The sequence below is a fragment of the Trachurus trachurus genome, assembly GCF_905171665.1.
Source record: "Trachurus trachurus genome assembly, chromosome: 9".
NCBI lineage: Eukaryota > Metazoa > Chordata > Actinopteri > Carangiformes > Carangidae > Trachurus > Trachurus trachurus.
Genome location: NC_139895.1, coordinates 636,389 through 664,382, shown reverse-complemented (window position 1 = coordinate 664,382; position 27,994 = coordinate 636,389). Strand labels below are relative to the sequence as shown.

General features: G+C 43.7%; 1 pseudogene across 1 annotated transcript; it reads right to left on the bottom strand.

The window, feature by feature from the left end:
• LOC310991390 (rap guanine nucleotide exchange factor 1-like) lies at positions 1–27,994 on the bottom strand (annotated as a pseudogene). Its single transcript, XR_014596515.1, has 20 exons — positions 27,906–27,994; positions 27,577–27,701; positions 25,778–26,001; positions 24,213–24,369; positions 22,185–22,396; positions 20,889–21,003; positions 20,654–20,717; positions 18,832–18,978; positions 18,513–18,650; positions 16,315–16,499; positions 14,551–14,691; positions 13,283–13,361; positions 11,918–12,014; positions 10,888–11,160; positions 10,027–10,111; positions 9,096–9,190; positions 8,872–8,950; positions 8,364–8,563; positions 7,236–7,376; positions 1–482 (listed from the first exon to the last, which is right to left on the bottom strand). The product of XR_014596515.1 is annotated as a rap guanine nucleotide exchange factor 1-like (transcript).

Sequence of the window (27,994 nt, the reverse complement as noted above, 5' to 3'; positions counted from 1 at the left end):
AGCTGTGATCAGTTTATTAGGTTTCTCCTCCTCGGCCAATCAGAGCAGAGGAGAGTTGACAAGTGAACAGTGACATTTTACTGACATGTTTCCATGGTTACAGGTTCAGGAGGCCACGCCCCCCCCCGTCTGTTAGCCTACTACTGCGTTAGTATGAGTTAGCGCGCCGTTAACCACGGTAACCATGGTAACCTGCTGTTAGCTGTATGGTCAGTGAGATGTTAGCATTAGCTTAGCATCACTCAGCTCAGTTCACCAGTTGATCTCTGGTTGGTTCCTCACTTTCTACCGCCATGGTAACCTAGGTAACCAGGTTAACATCACATTAACCCAGGTTAACTGGGTCTCATCTCTGATTGGCTCGGGGGACGTTGCGGGGGCGGAGCCTCAGAGACAGCTCCCACAGCGCCTCCTCAGCCAGGTGGTCGCTGAAGTCGTTGAAGAACAGGATGATGTCATCGTTGGGCTGTAGGGAGTACGGCCTGGAGGGAGAGAGAGAGGTCTGTCACCATACCAACACCAGTTCACTTCCACGATTCTCACTACTTAAAGGACAATTCCGGGCAAATTCACCTCAGGCTGTATGTTCCTAACATTTTAGGTCTAACACAGGGGTGCTCACACTTTTTCAGCCTGAGAGCTACTTTTAAAGTGACCAAGTCAAAATGGGGCGCATGACGTCTGTCCGACTACCCATTTCTCCGACCACCCATTTCTCCGACTCCGACCATACATTTCTTTATTTTTGCGTCATCAGTCCGACCTCCCACTTCTCCGACTTAAGTAGCCCTAACCCTTAACCTTACCCTAAACCTAACCTCAACACTGTAGAATGGGTAGTCGGAGAAATGAGCCGTCGGACTTGTGGGCAGTCGGACTGATGTATGCTCCCCGTCAAAATGATCTACCGTTTGTCGGACTATGCGGGGGGTTAATAGCGCTGCAGCGCACATTTACCATGCGCCCAGTGTGCGAAATACCCATCAATATTCGGGGGGGTCCCTAACTCGCGATTGTTGCGCAATACCGTTATTTTTTTTCTTTTTATACAGTAGGACTATAACATTACAATAAGCCAAGAAAATTAGCCAAAAGGAGAGGCAAAGTTGTGCACTACAATGCAGAAAGTAATTGACAATAAATAGACGATAAGTAAAATAAATAAAAGACAATAATTGGCACCACACTGGCGCACTTGAACAATGAATGCCAGGTATAGGAGACTGGCGTGCGATCAGGGCAATGCAGAAACGAATAGACAATAAATAAAATACAATAATTAAAATGAATGAAAGACACCAAACTCGTGCACTCGAATAACAACCAACTGTATAAATCTGGAGATCAGAGACTGACGTGCAATTATGTGCACGAGATCCTCAGCCTGCAACTATGACCGATCATGTAACCTTATCTAACCACCCATCTAGCAAATACGTTTAAACACTCATTGAACACATCCACAAATCACATTCGTATAACAGGCCTCGAGTATGCTGAAGCAGGCTATAGCCTCTTACCATTACCCCACCTGCTTAGGTGTAAAAAAAAAAAAAAAAAAAAAGGGAGAGAGAGAGAGAGAGAGAGAGAGAGAAAGAAAGAAAAAAAACAGCGGCCAATCACCAGTGCTAGCAGCAGGGGCTGCGGCTACGTCTTCAGAGCACTCGGCCTCAACTTCACTTTCTTCGGCAGAGGGTGGGAGAGGAACGGGATCCTCTGTTCTGATAGCGAGTGGGCTCACGGTAGCGACACCAACATCGTCTACAGATGTTACTGGTTCAAAATTGCGGACTTCACGCGTGGTTCACGCGAGACGGCACAAGACTCAGGCATTTTTTTTCTTTGGCGAGACAAGAGGTTTTAATGAAAAGCCTCAATGTGCCAAAACAACCGCCAGGTGGCATCTGTGAGAACGGAGGACGACAGGCGGATGACTCAGTGATCTGTGCAGTAATCCACAGCTTAAACTCTAGGCTATTAAACTAGAACTAACTACTGTATACCCTGCCTAAATCACATAAACTATTGTAATATGATAAAGCCTGTCTTGCTTTATGACTTGATGATTATGTATCACAAATTATGAAGGATCATCTGCGCAAGGCAAAGATGATAGCATCAACAAAACACGTCGTAACACACGCGGCTGTATGGGACAGGCTTTTATTTAATTCAGCACTCACTTTAAGTTAAACACTTTTTAATTCATAAAAACTAAATAAAAGCTCGGCAGCGAGAAACGGACGCGTTTCGGCAATCAGCCGTCCTCAGCGTTTTTTGACTTTGAATTTTTTTGGACTGGCACCCGATTCACCCGTTCATACCTTGAGTTGAGCACGCCAGGTTTGCTGATTTTATTTAATTCAGAACAAACCGCTTAGCAAAAATAGAAAATATAGTCTATAATAATTAATTGATCTGTTGTTTGGCCACTGTTTGAAAATAACCCGAATTATGAGCAAATAATCTGATCCAGAGCAGCAGTCATAATCAGACTTCTTCTAAATAAACCTAAACATTCATTCTTTTTTCTCTTCTTCTTCACAGGAGAAAATGAGGTGCGCTGCGCTCACGGACGCGTTGATGTTTTGTGATTTATCTGCTGCCTTGACTCTGCCCTTTATACATGTGCGTTCAGATTAACAATAAGACAAGCCATGGTTGAGTTTATTGAGTTAATAATCAGCATCTTAGTAGGCCTACCTCTGATCCGGAGCGATAGTGTTATGAAAATCGCTACAGTTGAACTGGTCTGGTTTTTAGCTGCTCAATCTCATTGTTTCAAAGAAAAGGGATTGATTTTTATAACGAAATGAAACGAAAACAATATTATATTGATACATTGTTGTAAAAAAAAATCCAAAAGAAACGAAAATGAACTAAAGAAAATAACTTTCACACACACATTAAAACAGTGCGATTGGTTGAAAGCTGATAATTAGCCATGTGCTTATAAGCTGATTGGCCGAAACCAAGAACAAAGCCGCGTGAATGGCCAATCGCCATACGGCCGACATGTAAATCAGCTGTTTCGATGGGCGTTATATGAATAGAGATGTTAATGTGGTACTTTCTTGTGAATGAACGGGTCTGTGTCACTTTGGGGCTGGGCGATAAAACATAGGATAAATAACTTTCCCTCGATAGAAGACGCGGCCGATACAAAGTCTATAGGTTTAATTCATCCATTTTTTGACAGACAACACAAACAGCCAGTGATAATGAGAGTGGTGACACCGTCAGCCATGCAGCCGGCCTGGACTTTTTATTTTTAATTATGAAGGATCATCTGCGCAAGGCAAAGATGATAGCATCAACAAAACACGGCGTAACACACGCGGCTGTATGGGACAGGCTTTTATTTAATTCAGAACAAACCGCTTAGCAAAAATTGAAAATATAGTCTATAATAATTAATTGATCTGTTGTTTGGCCACTGTTTGAAAATAACCCGAATTATGAGCAAATAATCTGATCCAGAGCAGCAGTCATAATCAGACTTCTTCTAAATAAACCGCTCTAAATAACTTACTCTTCTTCTAAATAACCCTAAACCGCTCTGAGGCGAAACCAACTAACAGGGAGGAGTTGGAAGCAGCGATCCAGACATTTTGGATGGAGAAGCTGACCATCAGCGTCTGTAATAAGTACATCGATCATCTGGACAGTGTCATTGAGAAAGTTATAGAACTGAAGGGAGGAGCGACTGGCATGTGACCGTAATCGATATCCTGTCCTGGGGATGCTGTTTGTGTGCCTGCTGGTGACTGTAGCCTAATATAAAGCTGCTGTATATTTTAAATAAAGCTAGAGAAAAAAAATCTGGCATGAGTCAGTTCTTTGTTCTAAAGTTGTGGGAAATATACTAGAGACAAAAGAAGGGACACGCACATTAGGGCAGGTGACGTTATGTAAACAAACATTTTTATCATGTGATCAACAACTCACATGTCTATTCTCTTAGTTACATAGGCTATAATTTAACACATATGTTGGATGATCGCGCTGTTTTATAACTTTAAACGTATGTTGTTATTTGTCTCAAACGTCCCACCTATGCGGGTCGTTTGAGACACAGAGGAGGGGCGGTTGAAACAGCATGTTTTAAACAGAAACTACTGACATTAGGCTACTCCCGTTATGAAGCTTATCTGTGAAACGTGCGCTGCTCAGAGACTGGGCAGAACGGTCCCACTTGCTTTCTCCCCGGCTACGTTGGTGGAGATCTCCCACACAGTAAAAGATTTAGGCAACACATTCTTCCAGCTGGCTGTTTTTCTTCCAGTTACAGAAAGTAGCCTATGTGCAAAGTACCACATTAACATCTCTATTCATATAACGCCCATCGAAACAGCTGATTTACATGTCGGCCGTTAACACATGGCGATTGGCCATTCACGCGGCTTTGTTCTTGGTTTCGGCCAATCAGCTTATAAGCACATGGCTAATTATCAGCTTTCAACCAATCGCACTGTTTTAATGTGTGTGTGAAAGTTATTTTCTTTAGTTCATTTTCGTTTCTTTTGGATTTTTTTTACAACAATGTATCAATATAATATTGTTTTCGTTTCATTTCGTTATAAAAATCAATCCCTTTTCTTTGAAACAATGAGATTGAGCAGCTAAAAACCAGACCAGTTCAACTGTAGCGATTTTCATAACACTATCGCTCCGGATCAGAGGTACTAAGATGCTGATTATTAACTCAATAAACTCAACCATGGCTTGTCTTATTGTTAATCTGAACGCACATGTATAAAGGGCAGAGTCAAGGCAGCAGATAAATCACAAAACATCAACGCGTCCGTGAGCGCAGCGCACCTCATTTTCTCCTGTGAAGAAGAAGAGAAAAAAGAATGAATGTTTAGGTTTATTTAGAAGAAGTCTGATTATGACTGCTGCTCTGGATCAGATTATTTGCTCATAATTCGGGTTATTTTCAAACAGTGGCCAAACAACAGATCAATTAATTATTATAGACTATATTTTCCATTTTTGCTAAGCGGTTTGTTCTGAATTAAATAAAAGCCTGTCCCATACAGCCGCGTGTGTTACGCCGTGTTTTGTTGATGCTATCATCTTTGCCTTGCGCAGATGATCCTTCATAATTAAAAATAAAAAGTCCAGGCCGGCTGCATGGCTGACGGTGTCACCACTCTCATTATCACTGGCTGTTTGTGTTGTCTGTCAAAAAATGGATGAATGATAGACTTTGTATCGGCCGCGTCTTCTATCGAGGGAAAGTTATTTATCCTATGTTTTATCGCCCAGCCCCAAAGTGACACAGACCCGTTCATTCACAAGAAATCATCCAGCTGCACTCTCAAACAAGGTGCGGAGTGAGAAATCTGCGGCACTACTGCACAGTACTGTAGTTGGCTCATTTTAAAAACACATTTTGGAGATGACGAGACAGATGACCGAAAAAAGAGAGTGAGACGTGGGCTATAGTCTACTGTAGCTGCCGTCGTTACATTTTGTCATTGAAAAACGAGGCTACTATATTATTTACTGTCTGCAGCTAGTTCTCCTTTCATCCTCTTGTATTCTGTATCATGAACAGCGCCACTCCTAATCGCGGCTATCAGGCTGTCAGCATTGTCCCCAAAACGTCTGAGCAGTATTTAGTACGGTGCTGCCACCTAGAGGAAAACAGTTGTGGTGAAAAGTCACGCGATCACGCGATCCTGCAGTGCAGGAAAAACCCCGCAATTTTGAACCAGTAACATCTGTATCTCTTCATCTCTGAGTGCCACCCTTTTGGATGTGAATCCAAAGTGTGCGAGTGATAAGTTACACTCTGATTTAACTTTCGCTTGCTAGCCATTGTTATTGTGACTTCTCAACCAGCCTGTCGACGTCTCTTGCGCTGGGCTGGCGCACATGGCTAATTTGCATAATGCACAGGCGACATGGTTCAGATTAATGTTAAACGAATAGGCCTAAATGTTTTGAATTATGAATACTGTATGGTGATCTTAAACGCATTTAATTGACCACAATAAAATTATTATATTATATTATATTATTTAGCCTATTTTTTTGACAAGTTTTAGACCCCCCTCAGATTTTGCTTTTGAGTCTTTCAGGGGGTCTCAAGGGGTTAATCGGGGGGGTCCGATCCCCCCAAACCCCCCCGTATTTCGCACTATGCATGCGCCCCTCTCTGTATGTGAACCTGTGTCTGTCTATGTGCGGGCAGAGATGAAAGATGGTGTTTTTTTAATAATCATGCTAGCGTTTCACCATCTCTCATCTCCGCCAGTCAGCCTCTCTCGCGTGCGGGCGCACCGCACGTAGACACACGTGAGGAGAAAAAAATAAAATAATTTTTGGACACTTTTTTTTTTTTTTTTCTGTTAGTGGGAAACACTGATCAAGCTGTGCGTACGCACAACTCTCCGCAATATTCCATTGATAAATCACACCGGAATGTCTCAGCACAACCATATATGGTCAGCACGTGCATAATTAAGTAGCCATGTGCTCTGTGGAGAGGCAACAAAGTAACAACAAAGACAACACCCGGAATGATGCTTCGGCGGACGATCGCGATCGACGTAATGAGCACCCCTGGTCTAACAGAAGGAATCTGAAGGTTTTCAGTTTAATGTCTCCTGCTTCATGTGTGTTGTGTGAAATAAATACTGAATACTGAATTTGCGGTAGTTGCGTCTGTCCCCGCGTCGCCACGGCAGCGATGAATGGGAGCAGATTGAAGTTCTGCTGCTTAGGCTGTTTCCATCCCTCAAAGCCACAGACAGCGTCAGATGGAGACTCAAACATGCCAGACAACAAGCCAGAAGTTTATTTACTTCAACAAGCCGACATGTTTGTAAAACTAGATCTAATTCAAAGTCTGGCGGAGTCGAGACCCAAGTTGACGCTCGGTGTGTTCAGGTGCAGTGGGAAGCTCCCGCTTGTGTCATAAACACAGGAATATCAACTCTGGACTTGCTTGGAGTGCACATTTTCTCCCACAGACAGCGTCAGATGGAGACTCAAACATGCAGCCAGAAGTTTATTTACTTGAAGCAAGTCCAGAGTTGATATTCCTGTGTTTATGACACAAACGGGAGCTTCCCACTGCACCTGAACACACCGAGCGTCAACTTGGGTCTCGACTCCGCCAGACTTTGAATTAGATCTAGTTTTGGAAAACAGTACCGATGTATTTTCTGCGTGTCGGCATCGCCCTGGTAACGAAGTAGCGGTTCAGAGCGGCTGTAACTCACACTTTCTGGTAGCTCCTCAGCGTGTAGAGGATGTTGAACTGCTGCCAGCGCTTAGAGAAGTTGACCTTTGACCCCTGTGATGTCATCAAGCTGTCTGGATTCCCCAGGTGGACGAAGGTCAAGTCCTGAAGGATCAAACCCCTGGACAGACAGACAGGTAGGTGAGAGACAGACAGACAGGTGAGACAGACAGACAGACAGGTAGGTGAGAGAGAGACAGGTGTACAGAGATGTAACCATAGATATAGAAACGTAGATGCCCCGTTCTATAGGACGAATCTCCTTGTTGTCTACAACTACTTCCTGGTAGAAAACCAGCATGAGAACAATAGTGACGGACGAGAGTTTCACTATATTTATCTACTTTTTCATGTCACTATACCACCGTTTAGACTAATCTGATGTTTGTAAAGTTTATAAAACCAATGATTGGACAAACATTACTATTTCTGTGTGCACATTTTTGTAATTAGTCATGGTTATCATAGATTAGCTGGGCTAACGGTTAGCTACCTGTTTAACTTTAATAGCTCATTGACTCAATAAACGCTCCATGAAAAAATATTTTCTCCAGCGGATATCTGAGTTCCAACATGACTGAGCTAACTGGAGTAGTTTCATGTGGTGTCCCACAACGGGAGGGTTTTAACAGCTGACGTCCTGCTGTTAGCTTAGCTACCGCTGTTAGCTTAGCTACCGTTAGCTTAGCTGCTGCTGTTAGCTTAGCTACGGCTGTTAGCTTAGCTGTCAGCAGCAGCACAGCTAACAACTACGATAACCATGACTAATTACAAAAACGTGCACACAGAAATAGTAATGTTTGTTCAATAATTCGTTTTATAGACTTAACAAACATCAGATTTAGTCACAACGGTTTTGGCAGCCCGGAGCCCCCACATTTGGTGCCTACACCGGTGGCTAACGCTACCAGTTAGCCGCTCGCTAGAGCCGGTGCCTAACGCTACCAGTTAGCCGCTCGCTAGAACCGGTGGCTAACGCTACCAGTTAGCCGCTCGCTAGAATGCTACTAAAACCCACTTCCGTTGTGGTGTGACACAATGGATCATGGGAAAATAAAGTGGTGGATACAGGTGATAACATACAGGTAAGGTATACAGGTGAACGTACAGGTAAGGGATGCAGGGAGGCTCCACTTCAGACAGAGCCGTCCTGTAGACTCTGAAGGACGAGGAGCTGTCGATCAGAGAGCTGAACTCCTCCAGAGCCTCGGCCGTGCTGCGCTGCCAGTCCAGACGCCGCAGGGGGGCCGAGTCTAGAGCCGACAGGATGGACAGGTACGAGTTGAAGTTGTTCAGCTTCCGCAGGTGCTGCACACGCACACACACACACACATTTTATTTGTAAAGCACTTTTCATAAACTAATCTCAAAGTGCTACAGAAACCAGAAACAAAATAAACAAAAGACTAAGAGAAAAAACAGACACGTTAAAATCAGCAGTAGATAAAACAGCTACATGTATTTACATCTTTTTATATGTTCAATAATGTGCACTGCCCCACCCAAATAAACAATTAGAGTAAAGTAAAGTAAAGTAGAGGTAATGACAGGCGGCCATCTTGTGTCAGTCCTCTGATCCAGTTGCCTGCACTAACACCTGTTCTTCCTGTATTCACCTTCATGACTTTCAGGAACTTGAGCAGCAGTTTCTCTCGGTCCTGAGGTTTGTCTTGCAGGATGATGACGGACCGGACCCTGAACACACACACACACACACACACACACACACACACACACACACACACACACACACACACACACACACACACACACACACATGTAACATCACAACGATTGATGATGTCATTGATGATGTCATCGGTGTAGGTCAATGTCTTACCAGAAGGACACGTTGTTGAAGTGCTGAGTGAACTCAGTCAGGTTGGGACTCTTCTCCTCGTTCTGCTCCTTAGACCACATCAACACCTCTGGCAGCTGAGACAGACAGACAGGTGAGACAGGTAGAGACAGACAGGTGAGACAGACAGATAAAGGTGAGACAGAGATAGATGAGACAGGTGAGACAGACAGGTGAGACAGAGACAGGTGTACGGTGTACATTTTAGGACATCCTCAGGTGTCAGGCTTCAGCCTCAGACTTTAGATGAAAAGGCATAAGGTCTCAGGAAAACCTCCGTCAGGTGGCCACTAAACAGCCTCCGAAAAAAGACGTCAGACCAAAAGGCGTCAGACCAAAAGGCGTTACACCAAAAGGTGTCAGATAAAAGGCGTAAAAAAAAAGACGTCAGATAAAAGGCGTCAGACCCGAATAGCCGCGAATGGAGCCTGTTTTAACCGATTGTGTTGTTCACACCAGACGCACTGCGGCACGCACCTGCGCAGCGGCCCTGTTTGTTTTGGTCCATTTTGTGTGTGAGTCGCGAACGATCGCTTCAATCTGGGCAGGAAGTTACCCACAGAAACACGAGAGAATCCAGTTAATTTTCAAAATTAAAGCAATTTTCAAAATAAAATACTGCGATTGACAAATACAATAGCCCTGTGTTTGCGTTTGTGGTCTATTTGTGTTTATATACCTAAACAGAGTGCAAGAGAGATGACGCCTTTTGGTCTGACGCCTTTTTTCGGAGGCTGTTTAGTGGCCACCTGACGGAGGTTTTCCTGAGAGCTTATGCCTTTTCATCTAAAGTCTGAGGCTGAAGCCTGACACCTGAGGATGTCCTAAAACCTACACCGGACAGGTGAGACAGAAACAGACAGGTGAGACAGAAACAGACAGGTGAGACAGACAGACAGGTGAGTGTGTGGACCTCGATCTTGTAGAAGAGCTCTGAGTCCAGCAGCGTCAGTTGTTCCGCCAGGTCCTGGCTCCTGAAGTCCAGCAGAGTTCCTGGTCTGAGACGAGAGCAGAGACAGGTGAGGTCACCACTGACCAATCACAGCTCAGCACCAACCAATCACAGCTCAGTGGTAAGCATCGTGCGCCCCTAGTGGCAGGATATGGGTATTGCAAAAGCGCCCAGAAAACCCATTCACTCCAATGTATGTGTGTTGCCCACTTGGTTGTAAATTGATGAAAACAGCCGTGTTTTTGTTTTTATGTGTCTTGGTCATATCAGATTATACTTATAATTAGTTTATTATAAAATGTAGATTGAAACATTCATGTAGGCAACTGTTTTTTATTGGTTTTTTTACTCTCCTATGTGTTAATGTTTATCTGTAAAGGATCCTCAATGATGCTATTAACGTGGGTGATCTATAAATGTCCTTAAATGATTGAAAACACCACACTGCTCATTCACCAACAATGCAGATGTGGCAAGGTGAAGAGGGCCCGGGCGGGGATTGAACCCACACCTCCCGGGTAAGAGTCATGCGCGCTTGCCAGTCACCCAAAGGGACATTCCCTTGGCCAAGTAGCCAGGGCACATGATCAATTGGAGGCATAGTGACAGGACCACCACTGTCACATCGAGATGTCAGTTCTTTTGCAAAACCCATATTCCTCCACCAGGAGGCGCTGCCATTGGACCAATGCTGTCACTACTCTCTTTTACAGCGCTCTAGCCTCCACCAGGTGTGTGTGTGTGTGTGTGTGTGTGTGTGTGTGTGTGTGTGTGTGTGTGTGTGTGTGTGTGTGTGTGTGTGTGTGTGTTTGTGTGACCTACCTGGCTGCCACGCCCCTGGCGGCGAGGGGGCGGAGCGACAGTGGAGAGCCAATGAGCTGCCACTTCTGCTCCATCTTGGCCAGGATGTTGAAGCGCAGCTGGTAGGCGTTGGCCAGCTCTCCACCAATCAGGAGGCTGAACACCAGCTCCGTGAGCAGCAGCAGCAAATCAGAGTCCAGCTCCACGGCGCTCAGCTCCTCCACCACCCGCAGCAGCAGCCGGAACGTGCTGGCGGCGCTCCGACGCTCCGCCTCGCCGCCGTCGCTCAGCTGTCTGTACGTGGTGGTCGCTAAGGAAACAGACTACTCACTCAGGTGTCTGTAGCGTCGACCGAGTACGTTTGAGACACTTTTTGATTTTCCATTTTTGAACAGATATTGCAAAAAAAAAACTATAGACTGAAAATAAGTGTTTTTTCATACGCTGTTTAATTAGTTTGTATACTAAGTTATTATTGATGAATATAATTTATTAGTTGTTTTAGTAACATCGATGTGATGGAATAGAACTCCATCAGGGTACTGTACCCCGCAGCCCGCTGACCACTTTGTGTATTTCTCTAGATTGTGCAGTGACCTAACATGCTACATGAAATATGTGAGTTTTTAGGGCACAAAATAACGTTTGCAATGATGTAAGTTGTGTTTGATGGTCACAAAAGGATAATAAGCTGTTCGTTGTGGAAGGGACATGATGGTAAAGTGAAATTCTGACCCTAGTAGAAAGACTTTTGCTGATGTCTTTGGACTGGAGATACTAAAACTCTTCAAATGTACCACAACCAGAGAGGAAGCTGATATGTGTAGCTGAGTAAAGATGGCGGCTCAGCCTTGCAGCGCGGCCCAGATATTAAGGCTGTTTCACCTGTACACACGTCTCTGTAACTGTAACTATACTCACTCCACCCTACCTGTTGGTCGCTAAGGAAAAAAAATGTCCTCACTCAGCTGTCTGTCTCACCTGTCTCACCTGTCCTGGGGGCGGGGCCAGACAGAGGACAGTCTGCACCGTACGACCAATCACGTTTCACCAGAAAGGATATCTGCGTTGCAGTTTGCTGATGACATCATCAGGTCTGATGAAGGTCCTGTAGGTGGAGAGGAAGGCCTCGCAGAACAGGTCCTGGTCTACACACACACACACACACACACACACACACACACACAGTGTTACACTACTAACGACTAACTTTGATACTTTGGCGAGTAAAGGAAGCCGGCTGACTGGCCACTCTGGCGACTGAAAAAAATCCAACTACTTCGTTGTTATTACTGTTCCTCCCGACCCGGCTGTGACGCTTGGGTTGTGAGCCGGTGTCGTGCAGATCTTAAAGCTCACAACACTGCCGTAGGCCTATAGCAATGATTTGTGACCGATTACAACGCTTGCGGCGCACGTGTGTGTTCCTCTCTCTTCAGTCTGGTGTTTGGCTGCACTTTCAATAAGAACATGTCCATATGAGCGCGATCAGCTGAGACAGAGCACGATGGATGTGGCATTGATCAGATATCGCAGCGCACATGTTTATTTAACGGCAAAAAAAAAAAAAAAAAAATTGGAGCTATGTTTTTTTTGCCATTACTGTAAATACACATGTGCGCTGCGATATCTGATCAATGCCACATCCATTGTGCTCTGTCTCAGCTGATCGCGCTCATATGGAACTTCTCTTATTGAAAGTGCAGCCAAACACCAGACTGAAGAGAGAGGAGCAGCAGCTCCTCTGACAGCTCCTCTGTGGAGCTGCAGGAGAGCTGCCACGTCTTTTTTTTATTTTATTTTTTTTATTGCAGCGCCGTTATTACAGGTGATGCACATCTATGTCCGTGTAGCTACATTTATTGTCTGATCTTCCTTCATGGGGACTGCAGTGCACAGTGTCAGTCTTCCTGTGAAACCTTTAGCTACTAAATATGACTGAAGGCAGTGGAAGTCTGCACGTGTCGACACGCCCCCATGAGTTGACGACATAAGGAGCTAATAAATAAATATATATAAATAACTGATAGTATTATTCGGTCAAGTTCTTGTTATAGGTTAATGGTTAAACGGTTAACCATGTGCATCACTAAAATAAACCTTTTAGGAAAAAAAGGCAAACTTGACTCCTTTATTCCACACAAAAATATGCTAATAGCTATGATATGTGTTAAAAATGCTTACGAGTGTTATAACAGTTAAACACAATGAAAAATATACTAAACAGCTATACATAATTTTTGGCCAGTAAAAAATCTGTCTGGCCAGTAGATTTTTAAAGCTCACTAGCCAGTTGGCCAGTGAGCAAAAAAGTTAAGTTTGAACCCTGGTTACACTATATTTCACCGGTTCACTAACACTGTAACTAACTAACTAACTAACTAACTAACTAACCAGCTCTACGGTCTGGACTCACCTTTGCTGACGTAATTCTCGGCGGCGTGGACCAATAGGATTTCAGGAGAGGCTGCCTTCACGTCTGGCCCCTCCTCCTCCTGAGACAGTCAGAGGTCAGAGGTTAGACAGGTGACATGAAGCAGAGGTTGTCACTACCCGATTTGCATCGCTGCCCAATTTGTGACAGTACTGGTCTGTGCATGCGCAGACCGGCCGCCATCTTTGACCGCTGTCTACGGCAACTCCACTTGGACAAACTTCATCAGGGCGCTGCCTGATCTGCGTACAAGCGGAAGTCTGCTTAAAGTTCTGTACATTTAAAATACGGTGCTGTGAAAATGTCTTTTTTTTTCTGTTTAACTGACATGTTGTAGCCTAGCTACCGCGGACGTCCGTCATAAGACAGCCGTGTTGTGGTAGTGATTGTGATTGTTTGTGGTTGTCATGGTGATGAGGCCGGTGAGAACAGACCAGAGTAAACACTAAAAGTCTCTGCCTCTGTTCCTGTTTTCTGAGCATCAAGATCCAAGGGGAGCATACGTCAGTCCGACTGCCCAAAAGTCCGACGGCTCATTTCTCCGACTACTCATTCTACAGTGTTGAGGTTAGGTTTAGGGTAAGGTTAAGGGTTAGGGCTACTTAAGTCGGAGAAGTGGGAGGTCGGACTAATGGACGCAAAAATAAAGAAATGTATGGTCGGAGAAATGGGTAGTCGGACAGACGCCATGCGCCCAAGATCCAAACCACCACAACCAACCCTCAGTTTACATTACTACCAGACGAAGCAGCATTTAGCTGTTTGCTGCACACAAGTGGAACAAACTACCAGCAGAACTGAGATCAGCCCCAACTGTCAGCACTTTTAAATCCAGGTTAAAAACATTTATCTTTTCACGTGCTTATAGCTGAGAACTTAAAACTTTATCTATTTTCTTTGATTTAACTTTTATTTGCTCTTGGTTTTAACTCTGTTTTTAGTGTTTTGCTTGTTTTTATTCTGTCTTATGCTTCTTTTTTTTATGTGTTGTCTTTATGTAAAGCACATTGAGTTGCCTTGGTATGAAATGCGCTGTATAAATAAAGATGCCTTGCCTTGCCTTGCCTTACTAAGAAAGTATTTAAAAATAAATAAAAAGACACACTGTCTCTGGCGATGCACACAGGGCAGTGATCCTAAGTCAATTCAACTAAGTTTGTCCAAGTGGAGCTGCCATACGTAGCTGTCACAAATCGGGCAGTGACAGAGGTCAGAGGTTAAACAGGTGGCATGAGGTCAGAGGTCAGTACCTCAGACTTCATGGTGATCCTGTGGAGGATTTCCTGCCGGTCGGTCAGTAGCTCCTCCTCCTGCTCCTCGCCGCTAGGCTCCGCCCCCTCCTGCTCTCCGTCCGGCCTCTCTGTCGTCTGCTGGGTGTCTTCAGCTGAATCCTGATCAACAATCACATGCACATGAAGATCAATAACGGCTGATATGAATACGACCAGCTCACTTCATCTTCACCACCACATCCCTGACAGTTCTTTATTGAGCACTGTAGCACTTTATCACACTGTATTATATTTTGGTTTCGTTGTGTTCCCATTCCATCCTAGCACCACTCCATCAAGAAACCCTGTCCTGGTCTTTGCATTGTTGCATCTTCATCCATCTCATCCATCCATAAACAGTCTTTTTTTTTGTTTTTTCATTTGTCATAGTAGCGTCATGTTAATTGTCTGTCTTTGTAGTTTTTTGTCTGTTGGTTTCTGTTGGATACATGTGTGTTTTTTCCTGTTTTATTAATTCTGTTGTTATGTCCTTGTGTTTATTTTAATGGCTTTTAACACCTTGCTAGGAGGACTACAGTCTGAGACAAGCCGTTGGCTAACACTGGCACCTTTACATTTTATTATGTCCATTAATGTGCATTGTCCTCCTTAAAGGGACAACGAGGAGTTTCTATTTGGTTATAAAAAAGTCTTACGTTAATGTGGATGAATCTACGTTACCACTTGTTAATGGTCCATTTTAGATAAATCTATGGTTTTGTCTCTATGGTTATTTTGTTATTATTAGTGGTGGTGGAAATGCTGGGCGAGCCGACCAGCGTTTCTTTACTTTCGGTTTCGTGGCGAGTCATGAGAATAACGCCGCCGAATCTCCGTTTATGGTGGGAACTACGACGGTATGTGATCGTCTTCCAACCTCTGACTTTAATTCTTGATGAATGAAAACATGAGTCTGTCTTGCACCGGTCAAAGAATTTCACGGTGAGGAGGCTCATAAATGTAGTGAGAAAACACATCGCTTTAACAAAACTCCTGGTTGTCCCTTTAATTGTCTCTCTTTGTAGTTGTTTTGTCTGTTGGTTTCTGTTGGAAACGTGTGTTTTTCCTGTTTTATGAATTCTGTTGTCATGTCCTTGTGTTTATTTTAATGGCTTTTAACACCTTGCCAGGAGGACTACAGTCTGAAACTAGCCGTTGGCTAACACTGGCACATTTTATTATGTCCATTAATCTGCACTGTCCTCCTTAAATAAATAAATAAATAAATAAAAAAAGGCTACCCTCTTAATTCAATTCAATTTATTTGAGGTGGGACAGTGCAAGTTCATGAACGAAACATAAAATCGTAAACAAGCCGGATTGTAATTTCCATCCGTTGTCCCAATACATAGATGTTCCCTGGTACAAAATACAATAAATAAAAACAAAAGCATGTTATAAAATAGCAGCATTCAGTTTACAGTACAGTAGATAATAATAATAATACAGATTCGGTGCCATAGTACGACAGTAGTACAAAAGTGCAACCGTGTCATGAGATAAAGTGCTTAACAATCATCAAAGTGCTTAGACGGTCCTGGGAGTAATTAGTGTGAATGCTGAAAGCACATTCACCATTTGTATGGTGATCACTGCTTGCACTATTTGCTAATTCTGCAACAGCGTTCAGCTGCTTTCAGCATTCACACCATTTCCATTCTTGGAAATGCTTTTTCTAGTATCTAATTGAGCTGTGTTACAATGATAGGCCTAAGGAAATTCTAAGGATATTCTTGATCTTACCTGCTGCTTCTTCTTTGGAGGCAGAGCGGGAGCAGGAAGCAGCGCCGGTGAGGGGGCGGAGTCAGCAGGTGAGGGGGCGGAGCCACGCTCTTTCTGACTGGTCTGTTTGAAGGTGGGCGGAGTCTGGTAGAAGATGGACGGTGGCTCAGCGCTGTAGGACGAACAGAACACGAGGTACTGGTGGACTGGTGGAGAGAGACAGACAGGTAGAGAGAGAGACAGACAGGTCAGTTGTGAGCTCAGTGAGACGAGCTCCTTTGGTCCAAGTGTTGTGTCCTAACCCCCTCCTCTCTATCTAGTGACCAGTTGTTGTAGTGGTGTCTGAATGTTTAGTGATTATTAATGTTCACTATCTAGTGACTGAATCTATCCCACAATTCACCGCCAAATGTAGTGAACATCCGATGGTCACTAACCGGAGCAAGATATCCCATCATGCATTGCGGTCACGGAACGCCGTTACCACAGCGACCCAGAGCGACCGGTGTAGCTACCAAATAAATGCAGTAGTGACCGATGTAGCTACCAAATAAATGAAGTAGTGACCGGTGTAGCTACCAAATAAATGCAGTAGTGACCGGTGTAGCTACCAAATAAATGAAGTAGTGACCGGTGTAGCTACCAAATAAATGAAGTAGTGACCGGTGTAGCTACCAAATAAATGCAGTAGTGACCGGTGTAGCTACCAAATAAATGAAGTAGTGACCGGTGTAGCTACCAAATAAATGCAAGTAGTGACCGGTGTAGCTACCAAATAAATGAAGTAGTGACCGGTGTAGCTACCAAATAAATGCAGTAGTGACCGGTGTAGCTACCAAATAAATGCAGTAGTGACCGGTGTAGCTACCAAATAAATGCAGTAGTGACCGGTGTAGCTACCAAATAAATGCAGTAGTGACCGGTGTAGCTACCAAATAAATGAAGTAGTGACCGGTGTAGCTACCAAATAAATGAAGTAGCCTAGTGTAGCAGACCACTTTTTGGTTTTGTGTGTTGCTGTTGATCATTTTGTCCACAGGAGGGCAGTCTGGTACTGTTAGAACGGTTGAATGGGCTTTTGTTTTGAAGGGACCGCTGACCACTTGCTAGCTATGTTTTGTCTTCCGGTAAAAACAAGGTGATACGGAACGAGTTAACGGCAAAAGTAAAAGGTTAACGTAAACAAAGGAAAAAGAGGCAATGAAAGAGTTGCGGTAAATGAACAATAAAGGGCTGGAAGACAAATAGCAACCCCCCGAGGAGGCACAAGGTTAGCAATTTGTAGTGTTTACGGTACTTGTGTTGATGATTTGTATCAGAAAACTAAAGCTATGCTAACTGTTTTGCTCATAATGAAAACATAAATGTAACTGTTGTATCTTTGTGTCCCATCAGTTCTCACGTTGGTATTCAACGAGTTGGTTACGGAATGGTTTGTGGAAATAAATGTTGAAAACCACCAGTCGAGTCCTAAATCTTTCGGAGGGTATGCTACACCTAGTGACCGGTGTAGCTACCAAATAAATGCAGTAGTGACCGGTGTAGCTACCAAATAAATGCAGTAGTGACCGGTGTAGCTACCAAATAAATGCAAGTAGCGACCGGTGTAGCTACCAAATAAATGCAGTAGTGACCGGTGTAGCTACCAAATAAATGAAGTAGTGACCGGTGTAGCTACCAAATAAATGAAGTAGCGACCGGTGTAGCTACCAAATAAATGCAGTAGTGACCGGTGTAGCTACCAAATAAATGCAGTAGTGACCGGTGTAGCTACCAAATAAATGAAGTAGTGACCGGTGTAGTAGCTACCAAATAAATGCAGTAGTGACCGGTGTAGCTACCAAATAAATGCAGTAGTGACCGGTGTAGCTACCAAATAAATGCAAGTAGTGACCGGTGTAGCTACCAAATAAATGCAGTAGTGACCGGTGTAGCTACCAAATAAATGCAGTAGTGACCGGTGTAGCTACCAAATAAATGCAAGTAGTGACCGGTATAGCTACCAAATAAATGAAGTAGTGACCGGTGTAGCTACCAAATAAATGCAGTAGTGACCGGTGTAGCTACCAAATAAATGCAGTAGTGACCGGTGTAGCTACCAAATAAATGAAGTAGTGACCGGTGTAGCTACCAAATAAATGCAGTAGTGACCGGTGTAGCTACCAGATAAAAGCAGTAGTGCAGCAGCCTCTCCCTCACTGGGCTGCTGAGTTACTCACTGTGGTGTTTCTTCTCAGGGAGGGGAGGGGGCGTCTTGCTGGGGGACAGGGGGGAGGACAGACACTCCTCTGGACCAATCAGAGCCTGGGGGGCGGAGTCAAACTCAAAAGAAGGCGGAGCTTCTGAGTTATTCGTTCCTGTGGAGACAACACGCAGGACAAGTGAGACAGACAGGTAGAGAGACAGAGAGTTATATATTTTTATATGCTTTGGCAATATAAGCACTGTCTTGTCATGCCAATAAAGCTGTTGAAATTGAAATTGACAGACAGACAGGTAGACAGACAGACAGGTAGAGACAGACAGATGTGTCCTCACCTGCAGCGCTGCGTCGTCTCTTCTCCGGCAGGGCGGGGGGAGGCAGGGTGCCGGGGAGAGGAAGAGGAGGAAGAGCAGGAAGAGGAAGAGGAGGGAGCGACTCGGAGGAGGACAGGTCCGTGTGGAGGAAGTCGTAGTCTGGGTCCTCTGAGGAGACACAAGCCGTTTCCATGACTACCACAGATACACACAGAGATTGGGTTCACGAGAACGAGACGAGACGAGATTTCAATAAAACTACATTGACAAAATCTCTGACTGGACCAACAGACTTTTATTTAACCGAGTTGCACCTGCATTTTGAAATGTTTTATTATAACTCTTTACATGCATGATGTAAGCATGAGCTTTTAATAAACTTCTTCTTCCACAAATTGAAACTAAAACTAAAATTTATAAAAGTTAAAGGTGTACAGAAAAGAAAATTGAATTTGAGCCCACTTTGGGTCATAAAATTAATGTGATAACTCATCTTTCAGACGTTGTAGGCCAAACTTTGTGCAAAATTCTATTTTTGAGTAAATCCGGGATGAAAGTGTGTATTTTTTTTTCTCATTGGATAATGCAGGCGCACGGATTATACGTCAGCCTGTACACGATTCATCAGCCACTGATATTGGATCAGTAATCCGTCATTCAAACGTCTGAGACACACACACACACACGGAGCTCGGTCTCGCCCCGAGCTTTGAATATCCCTCCCGCTCGATAACGACCAATCAAATTCGTTTTCCTCACTCGGGTAAACTCGTGTTGCAGCTCGTGACAACTCGGCGCGACAAACAGGACAAACGGCCGTTTCTGTACACCTTTAAAATAAAATAAATAAAATTAAATATTCCTTTCTTTTTTTCAAGTGCAAACAATATTATGTGCAGTGTTTCCTCTGGGATTTTTTAAAGTAATGGCAGTGACCCCCCCCCCCCCAGTGCCATTTCACTACTCGGATACTCGGATATATGTAATATATAATATAAATGTTCTGCCTTCGTCTTCTGTTAAAACAAGACCAGCAGCAGCTGAGATCACCGTCCCATCACCATGGAAACACAGGACGCTAACGTCCATCTTCCTCAAAGTGAAGTCTCACAGGACCAGAAGTTAAAAGAATTATTATGGGATGTCACGAGACCAGACTTCACCAGAGTGACGGCTCATTCACATTAAAGGTGTAGTTACAGAAATGGCCGTTTGTCCTGTTTGTCGCGCCGAGTTGTCACGAGCTGCAACACGAATTTACCCGAGTGAGGAAAACGAATTTGATTGGTCGTTATCGAGCGGGCGGGATATTCAAAGCTTGGGGCGAGCCCGAGCTCCGTGTGTGTGTGTGTCTCAGACGTTTGAATGACGGATGACAGATCCAATATCAGTGGCTGGTGAATCGTGTACAGGCTGACGTATAATCCGTGCGCCTGCATTATCCAATGAGAAAAAAAAATACACACTTTCATCCCGGATTTACTCAAAAATAGAATTTTGCACAAAGTTTGGCCTACAACGTCTGAAAGATGAGTTATCACATTAATTTTATGACCCAGAGTGGGCTCAAATTCAATTTTCTTTTCTGTACACCTTTAAGACTTTTCAGTGTGTGTGTGTGTGTGTGTGTGTGTGTGTGTGTGTGTGTGTGTGTGTGTGTGTGTGTGTGTGTGTGTGTGTGTGTGTGTCCAGCAGGAGGCAGCAGCTCAACACATCTCTACAAACAGGAAGAACAAACACACACAGACACTCTGCTTCCTATTTCTGTCAACTGACAGGAAGTAGAGTCACTCACACACCCGCTGCCTGGAAATGTGTGTGTGTTAGTGTGTGTGTGTGTTACCACAGTGTGTGTTGTCAGCAGAAGAAGAAGAGCATCGCTTCAAGCAGTCGTCGTCCGCACAGTCCTGTAACACACACACACACACACACACACACACACACACACACACACACACACACACACACACACACACACACACACACACACACAGTCTCAGTTTCACACTAAAAAAAACACACAACTCGGAGATAATAATAATAATGCATCGACTGTTACCGTGGCAACCTGTGCGTACCTGTTGCACCTGTGTGTCGGGCTCAGGCTCTCGTCTCATTGGTGCTACTATGGCAACGCGGCAGGGGGCGGGGCTCGGTAGCGACGAGCGCTTCTTAGGAGGAAGAGCTGGAGGACTGAGAGAGAGAGGGGGGGGAGGGGTTAGTGTGTGTGTGTGTGTGTGTGTGTGTGTGTGTGTGTGTGTGTGTGTGTGTGTGTGTGTGTGTGTGTGTGTGTGTGTGTGTGTGTGTGTGTGTGTGTGTGTGTGTGTGTGTGTGTGTGTGTGTGTGCTGTCAATCAGCAGTGAGACAGGAAGTGTGTGTGGGCGACATGTGATGTCTTCACTCTTTTTTTACTTCCTGTTTCAGTCGCTCGTCTGTTCCAGTCGCCACGGTGACTCAGTTCAGATACTGATCAATAATCAATCAATCACCAAACTAGCTCCACTTAAAGGGCAGTTCCACTCAAACTCAACCTGGGTTGAGCTAAATTCATGCTAAACTACTGATGCACGTTGCCTTCAGGGACAGTTTTCCATCAACAGTCTCTGTATTTCCCTCTAAAACAACTCTGTGTGGTAACGTTGTGTTATTATCTCATAGCGTGGTGAATGTGCAGCTCACAACTTGTCCACCAGAGCGTTGTGGAGTTGTTGGAAAAACACAGTTTTTATTTACCAACTCACGTATCCCTCCGCCCAGGGTTAGCGCCCCCCGATCAGCAGTTGGTTAGGTCCAAATAAATAATCAGCAGACTTGGCGTGCTCAACTCCACATATGAAAAAGTAAATCGGGTGCCAGTCCGAAAAAAATCAAAGTACAAAAAAAGGTTGTGACAGCACTCGCTTTCAGTGAAACACTTTTTAATTCATTAAAACTGCTCGGCAGCAAGAAACGGACGTGTTTCGGCAATCAGCCAATTGAAAAGTGTTTAACTGAAAGTGAGTGCTGTCACAACCTTTTTTTGTACTTAGGTCCAAATAAAAACTGTGTTTTTCCTGCACTTTGAAGGGCTGGAAAATATTATATCATAGTGAACAATGGAACTGTGTATTTTTTTCAGGTAAAACCTCTTTTAGGCCGTGAAAATAGGCCGTTTCTTTGGGTCTGTTCACAACACTGTATGTTGTAAATCTCTGGGCAGGGCTATTATGGGCTGGCGTTGCTAACGGGAGGAGTGCAGAGAGTCTTCTACTGCAATTAAAGTACTTAGGGGCTATTTGTAGATCATACAACCACACTTTAAAAAAAATGATACTATCCCTTTAACTCGTTAGGACTTGATAACAAACTGTCATAGCAACGTGTCAGTTCAGTACCTGAGTCCCTGTGGGGGGGGCGGCTGGGGGACAGACAGGGGGGGCATGACTGGTTTAGGAGGAGCAGCCTCCCCCTCCCCCTCCCCCTCCCCCTCCGCTGCAGGACTGCTGCTGCAGGCGGACGTCCTGTCTGTCTCTTCTGCTCCACTGGGCTGTGATTGGACAGGAGACGAGGGGGCGGAGCCTTTCTCCTCAGCCAATCGGACCAGGTCCTGAGGAGCGACGGAGAAAATACAGACTCATACACACAGACATACACTAACATCACACTAACAACACACTAACATCACACTAACAACACACTAACATCACACTAACAACACCAAACTTCAACACTCTCAGACACAGAAAGTCACGAAGCAGCTGTTTGTGCCTGTCACAAAAAGAGAGAAGAGCTGCTCAACAATAACATGAGCTCCTCTATCCACCACTTTATTTTCCCATGATCCATTGCGTCACACCCATAGACTGTAAAAAGAATGGACGTAGCACCGTGACGTCACCCATTGGTTTGGGGGAGTCTGTTTTGTGTCTCTACTACGGGGGTTTGAGCCGCGCCATGTTGGATTCTACTTGCCATATTTGGAGCGGTGCGGCCGTTGGCCGGCCGAGGGCCCGCCCACTGGCCTCGTAGCAGTGGTCACCGGACCTGTCACTCAACGGTTCTGTGCCCTAATTGGCCAGAACTTTAAACCTAATAACAGTAAAACGGTAGAGTTTAAAAAAAATTCACCCCCCTCAGAGTGTGTGCGGGGGTAGAAACTATCGGTTGAGACCAAAAAAATGAAATGTACCAGGCTGTAAATATGTTTTTTAAAGCTGTAAAATCGGCTATTTTAACATGGGGCTCAATTGGAGTTGCTCCCTTCTGGAGCCAGCCCCCAGCGACAGCCGAGGGGATTGCAGCTTTTTGAACGCGGAAGTGAGCTTCACTTCTCAGACCCACAACTGCCCCCTTGGTCACACCACAACAGAAGTGGGTTTTAGTAGCATTCTAGCGAGCGGCTAACTAGCGAGTGGCTAACTGGTAGCGTTAGCGGCTAACTGGTAGCGTTAGCCACCGGTGTAGGTACCAAATGTGGGGGCTCCGGGCTGCCAAAACCGTTTTGACTAAATCTGATGTTTGTTAAGTCTAGAAAACTAATTATTGAACAAACATTACTATTTCTGTGTGCACGTTTTTGTAATTAGTCATGGTTATTGTAGTTGTTAGCTTAGCTGCTGCTGACAGCTAACGGCGGTAGCTAAGCTAACATCAGGACGTCAGCTGTTAAAACCCTCCCGTTGTGGGACACGACATGAAACTACTCCAGTTAGCTCAGTCATGTTGGAACTAGGATATCCGCTGGAGAAAATATTGTTTCATGGGCCGTTTATTGAGTTATTGTTTACTGACACTGCTAGCAGCTAACAGCTAACGGTTAGCCCAGCTAATCAATGTTTGTTCAACAATTAGTTTTATAGACTTCATAAACATCAGAGTAGTCACCACGGTGATATAGTGACGTGAAAATGTGACATAAAGTTAAAACCTCGTCCGTATTGTTCTCATTAAAATGAGGTGATGATTATAAATAAAGTCGTCACGGCCGATGTCTATCAACCAGTCTATGCTATCAACAATACAGTCACGGTGGAATGGATCGTCATGGCGACACCCAGCGGCATTCTCCAGAAAGTGGTGGATATGAGCAGCTGCTCTTCACCTGATTATTCCTGCTAAATGATACTATACTAATTGTTTGATTACCTCTGTCTGTACACACACGCACCTCACTTTTTATAAATATATACAGTATATATATATTTTTTATTTTCATTTATGTTTTTATTTTTTTACTTAGCCTATTTATTCTATATTATTACTAATTAATTAACCATCTATTTGTTGTTGTATTTGTATTGCTGCCCCAATGCTTTGGCAATATTGTATATCACAGTCATGCCAATAAAGCTTTTAGAAATTGAAATTGAATTGAAAAACTGTGTGAGCATCGAAGAGACGAGACACGGAGAAGACGGACTCACCTTGACCCCGTCCAGCACGGCCCTGATCACCGTGGTAACCCTGGCCGTGGACTCTTTGTTGTCGTGGGCGACGCCCTGCAGCATCACCTGATCGACCCATCGGATCAGCTGAGCCAGAGACAGGTAGAGACGAGTGAGACAGGCGGAGACGCTCTGGCTGTGGAGAGACAGACAGGTTAGAGACAGACAGACAGGTAGAGAGACAGTCAGACAGGTTAGAGACAGACTATTAATTAGGGCAGGGACTTTAACGTGTTAATTAAGATTAATTACACAAAAATTAACGCGTTAAAAAAAAATTACGCATTTTAATCGCACTTATTTTTGCACGGTGGAACGTTTCTCACTGGATGAGTTTCAGGCGTATCGATTATACTGGAGCACAATCATCTAACAAGCCACCGACACTGATCACTGCCCATGGATCAATAAAGTTTTACTGCAGCCTGAACGCAGCTCAAACCGACCTGGTGCCTCAGCACGGAGACCAGGCTAAACACATCCGCACTGGTTTACAGTAAACTCCCGTATTTTAGCCGGTCGCTACTGGAACTTCATAAAAAAAAAAAAAATTTTTAAAAGCGCTCATTGCGGGGAAGCAAGAACAGCGGAGTTTCCTCTGCTGCAGCTGAACAGCTGACATGTGCTCAAGACGTGTGTGTGTGTGTGTATTTATAGATGTGTAGATCATTATTAACTCTTGTGTATTTATATCTGAGGACCGTTTCCTCATCTGGTATCAGACGCTGTCCGGCGCCGTCCCACCGGGGTGAGGACAGCTGTCTTCATGTCTGATCATACTGTCCTCTACTGTTGTGTCTGTCTGTCCTCTACCTGTTGTGTCTGTCTGTGTGTCCTCTGTACGAGCATGAAAATTGGAAGGAGCTGACTCCAGAGGTTCATAAAGGGACCTGTGTATTGTCTTGAAATTTCAGACCAAGTCACAGAGTTTACTTTCACTTTCGTCAGCTTACCAACTGTAGCTTTAATGAGCTAGGGCGCTAGGCTACCATGTAAAACAACTGTAGCTTTAATGAGCTAGGGTTAGCTTATAGGCTACCATGTAAAACAACTGTAGCTTTAATGAGCTAGGGTTAGCTTAGGCTACCATGTAAAACCAGTGCTTCCTGCAGCGACGGATTCTTGAAAAATTGCAGTCGTCTTGAAATTTAAAGTGGTTTCTTGTCGGTTGACCGATGGAGTCAACTCATTCCAATTTTCAAGCTGGTACCACCACAGCACCTTCATACATGTGCTGTCAAAACGGTGGAATTTGTGCAAATTTATGCAAATCTGCTCATGTTAACAAAGAATGTCAAAAAACTTGTGATACATTTTTTGTTTGTCTTAATGTAAGTAATCAACTCAGTAATTTTCATGGAGATTTCTAAAGGTTAAAATTTTTACCCTATTCACGTGAGAACAATAATGAATAGGCGTATGAATGGGCTATATTTGGGTCTTTTTCTCAGGACATGTTGAGGATACAAAACCAGTTGAGTTTGCTTCTGTTGCAATTTGTTCAACGTTGACCCCTTTTTTGGCTTAAAATTACTGTCCTCTACCTGTTGTCTCTGCGTGTCTCCAGCTGCAGCAGGTTCTGGACCGACTCGAGGACGCCGCTGGAGGCTCCGCCCAGCAGTCCCCCCACCGCCGACTGGTCCAGGACCAGCTTGTCCACTCCGGGTCTGTCCAGCCCCAGCTTGTCCACCAGGGCTTTGAAGTACTGCAGAGAACTGATGACGGCTCGCTCCTGTTCGGCCAACGCCCCCTCAGACTTTCTGACAGACTAATTGTAACAGAATGTTTTTCACCATCCATCATTTCTATGAGGTGTCCAGAACAACAAACTAAAAGTCCTAAGAAATCCTAGTTGGGGAAATATGTTTAATTCTCATCAATCCAACATTGATTTACTGTATAAAGTCTATGGTGCCAATACAATACACCCCAATGGGGCTATTTTGGACCATAAGTCAATTAGTGTTGAGCTTATTTGCGTATTTAAAATTCATTTTCCAAGAAACTTGAATACAGAAAATGTTACTTTTCATGTATACTTTCATTGTGTAAAGTTTCATTGTGGTAGCAGTAAAGGAAAAAAAAAAAAAAAAGCCTATTCGGGTGTATTTTGGGCATATTCCATTAGTGTATTGCTCATTTGCATATTCAGATTAATCCCAAAAAAACTTGTGATACAAAAAGTGTTACTTTTCATGGATACTTTCATTTTGTAAAGTTTCATTGTGATAGGAGTAAAGGAAAAAACAGCCCCATTGAGGTGTATTGTATTGGCAACATAGACTATTTATAGTCCAAGAAAAATTGCGTTTTCCGACAGACTAATTGTAACAGAATGTTTTTCACCATCCATCATTTCTATGAGGTGTCCAGAACAACATACTAAAAGTCCTAATGAATCCTAGTTGGGGAAATATGTTTAATTCTCATCAATCCAACATTGATTTACTGTATAAAGTCTATGGTGCCAATAAGGCAAAACAACAATACACCCCAATAGGGCTTATTTTTTTCCCTTACTGCTATCACAATGAAACTTTACACGATGAAAGTATCTATGAAATGTAACATTTTTTGTATTACAAGTTTTTTGAAAATTAATTTGAATATGCAAATGAGCCATACACTTATAAAATATAAATACACCCGAATAGGCTTATTTTTTTCCTTTACTGCTACCACAATGAAACTTTACACAATGAAAGGAGACATGAAAAGGTAATATGTTTTGTATTACAAGTTTTTTTTAGATTAATTTGAATATGCAAATGAGCCATACACTAATCAAATATGCCCAAAATACACCTGAATAGGCTTGTTTTTTTCCTTTACTGCTACCACAATGAAACTTCACACAATAAAAGTATCCATTTAAAAATAATATTTTTTGTATTACAAGTTTTTTTTTTTTATTAATTTGAATATGCAAATGAGCAATACGCTGATGCCCAAAATACACCCGAGTAGGCTTTTTTTTCCCTTTACTCCTACCACAATGAAACTTCACACAATGAAAGTATACATGAAAATTACCATTTCTGTATTTAAGTTTCTTGGAAAATGAATGTTAAATATGCAAATGAGCTCAACACTAATTGACTTATGGTACAGCCCCATTGGTGTGTATTGTATTGGCACCATAGACTTTATACAGTAAATCAATGTTGGATTGATGAGAATTAAACATATTTACCCAGCTAGGATTTCTTAGGACTTTTAGTTTGTTGTTCTGGACACCTCATAGAAATTCTCTTAGCCTACAATTAGTTCTATTTTGGGTCCAAACTGAGCTAGATTACCTGGACTATTAGCTTTGTCCATGTGTGTGTCTGTGTGTGTGTACCTTGGGCCGCGGTGTGTGTGGCTGCGGGTTGGGATCAGATGGTTTCCTCGGTAACAGGGTGTGTTTGATCCTGTGTGAGTGGAGCTTATCCTTCAGTCTCAAGGTGAGATTCGCAAACTGAGAGGCTGAGGAGGTGGAGGAGGAGGGTCAACACCTTCATCATCATCATCATCATCATCATCATCATCATCATCATCATCATCATCATCATCATCATCATCATCATCATCAGAAACTACAAAATAAAAGCCTCTCGGTTTGAGCAGCAAACTAAGAGGAAGTGAGTTTTTCGGGTGTTGACGTTAGAGACAGAAGGACGAGACGCTTACCTGTCTTACTGTCAGGCCGGGAGGACATGTCTGCAGGTGGAGGACAGACAGACAGACAGACAGACAGAGAAACAGACAGACAGAAACAC